Raw genomic sequence first — 3,011 nt, 5'->3', positions numbered from 1 at the left:
ACGCGAAGAGTCTAGCTTTGGACTCCAACAAAAGCGCACTCGGGAGGCAATCCCGAGAGGTTCGATTTCTTAGCTTTAGTCTTATGTTGTTAGCTTTTAATTTCATGTTTTTATGTGTTTAATTTTTATGTTTTTTGTTCAAGATAACGCCGGTGTGTTTTGGTTGTGGTGTGTAGGAGAGTTGCGAAAAACAAGAAATTCAGAATCCCCAAATCTGTGCATTGCACGATCCTTGCAAGCCTCTTAAGTTCAGTTGCACGGATCGTGCACCACTGAAATAGGAAGCAGAATGCTTTTCAGCTTTGTGCACGGATCGAGCAACACAAAAACCAAGCATGTCTCGATCCGTGCAATTCAACTTAAGAGGGGGAATTGAAAGTTTCCTATTGGTCCATCATTAAGGCACTTGGATGGTAATGGTGGCATGATCTAAGCCCATTAAAAAGAAACACATTTCACTTGGAGAGATGAGGTGGCTCCATCTCAAGCCTTCAAATTCAAGCCATCTCTACACTTCTGCTTCTTCAAGTCAAATTCCGGCCACCACCCTACACCATCTGCGGAACCTCCGGCGTTCGACTAAACAAGATTTGCATTTCTCTAACTCAACTCATACAATTTTGTTTTTATATTTCTTACTTAGGGACTAAGTTTGAAATAGTGTTAGGAGGGTTAGTCAATTGTATGTCGTTTAGTTGAAATTTATCTTGTTTTATGCTTTAGTTTATTTGTTTGTTGTTTTAGTGGTTTCGTTGTCGAGTCGCCTCCGCTAAATCTTTGTTCTGAGCTTGTCAGTGAATGAAATGGATGTTTGTGATTGTTGGCAAATTTTGGAAATTTATCAACTCTTGACATCTCCCGGTCAATAATGGCATGAATGCGTTTTCTAGTTTAGACAACTTCTAGTGATGCTTGCTTAATGAAATGCTATTCATATGACATGTTTGATGGGAATTGGGTGAAAATGTTCTTTGGTGAAAACAATTGTGAGCATGATACTTGTTTTGAGATATGGATGCATGATGTGCCATTTTTGAAAATTTTGTGTCATTTGTGAACAAAAGTGGGCATGATTGGAATGAGAACATAGGAACCAAGAAATTGCATAACACCACATTCGTTTCTAGAAATGATTGAGCTATAAATGCATTTCTTATGTGTTGTGTAACTACATTCCTAGAACTTGCTCGGTGTCCATTTAAGACTATATAGTTGAGTGTCTATTGCTAAATGAGTATGGCATTAGGATCAACATTTTTCTTAAGACCACTTAAAAAGCCTACCCTTACCACTAGATTACCCCTTTGAGCCTTAAACAATTTCCTTGAATATTAACACATTTTAACACACCATCCTTTCAACAATCTACCCCTTTAAAATACCCCAAAAATGTGACTTGAATGACTCATAATTATTAAGAAGTTTGTCTAGCTTGAAGAATAGGAAAAACATGAGCAAAAGAAGTAAACTTGTGCTTAAAGAAAAGAAAGAAAAGCAAAAGAAAAAAAGAACAAAAAAAAGATCAAGAAAAATAGAAAAACAAAGAAAAATAGCAAAAGGAAAGTTGAATAAAAGGCATGAAAATGAAGATGACGTTCAATTGTGCAAGAAAATCCCAAGTTATACAAATAATGTGATCAATGATTTAGTTGTCAAGTCAAATTTTTGTAGCCAAATTATCCCTCTTTACCTACCCCCTTAACCCCTAGCCAAGTTACAACCCGAATAGAAGTCCATATGATAGTGATTGATTGTCGAACTAAGTAGTGGAGAATCGGACTAAGAACAAGCCTATGGTGAATTAGCGTATTCTTGAGCCTAAATTTGTGCACCCAAACACTTGTGTGTTAGAGTGAATCTTGTGAGAATTAATATGCTTTTATTGATGCCTATGTTTGCTATGCCATGATTGCCCTCACTTGACCAATTCATGCATGTCCCATAGATGATCTTAGGGACTTGATTTGTTCAACAAGAACCTTAGCCAATGCAAGTGTAGTCTAATTGCCATTGAAGTATGTCATTGTAATTTCATTCATCATTTGTTTGCATCATTAGCGGTTGTCGATATTACGATTGCATTTGAGTCATTGTTGATTGGGAGTTCGTTTGTTGATGCTTGTTCAAGGTCTCCATGATTAGTTAACATCGTATTTTACTTTAGTTCATTTCTTGCTTGGGGACAAGCAAAGATTTAGTGTGAGGAGGTTTGATAGGAGTAAAATACTCCTATGTATTGAGTTGTTTTCCACATGCTTTTGCTATATTTCACCGTGCTTTTCTAGTATTTTGTATACCTTATAGCATGTGTGAGTGTTTCAGGGATATTAGAGCATTACAGAGTGTTTTGGCATAAAAAGAGGGGAGAATCGACGGTTCGGAGAAAGGGCGAAGTCTTGAAGCAAAGAGATGCGGAAATCACATCTGAGAATCTGACCCAGCTGTACTAATTGACAAATTTGGAACAGTTAGAGGGTTCCATTGAATTTGTATTCTTCATAAGGGTTGAAGTATACATCCTAAGCTTTCCAGAGGTTCAATAACCAACTCATTTGGAAATTTCTACACCGAGTTATGAAGTTTTGACGTTTAAGGTTGTGGAGTCAGAGGGTTGCACGAATCGTGCAACACCTTGCATGAATCGTGCATAAGTAGAGCAGAAGCAGATTGTTCCCAGAGATATTGCACGATCCGTGCATCCATGTTAAGTTGGTTTGCACGATTCGTGCAAAGGCTTAAAGTTAGAATCGAAAATCTGAAGAAAAGGACAAGGCTTATGCACACTTTCTCTTTTGGCCCAACACTCTTTTGTAGGATGTTTTTATTTCTCTTTTTGAGAACACTATAAGTACTACTTTATGTTTCAAATTAGGGTATGATGCAACAACACTTATTCTCTACACACTTTTAGTCATCTTTTAGGAGTAGAATAGTCTAGGGTTTTGTGCCTCCATAGTTTCCACCATTGTTGGTGCTTGGAAGCTTTTATTGCTTTGTAAGGACAAGACTTA

The sequence above is a fragment of the Mercurialis annua genome, linkage group LG7, assembly GCF_937616625.2.
Source record: "Mercurialis annua linkage group LG7, ddMerAnnu1.2, whole genome shotgun sequence".
NCBI lineage: Eukaryota > Viridiplantae > Streptophyta > Magnoliopsida > Malpighiales > Euphorbiaceae > Mercurialis > Mercurialis annua.
The sequence above is the reverse complement of the archived record's forward strand: the minus strand, read 5'-3'. Positions refer to the sequence as shown.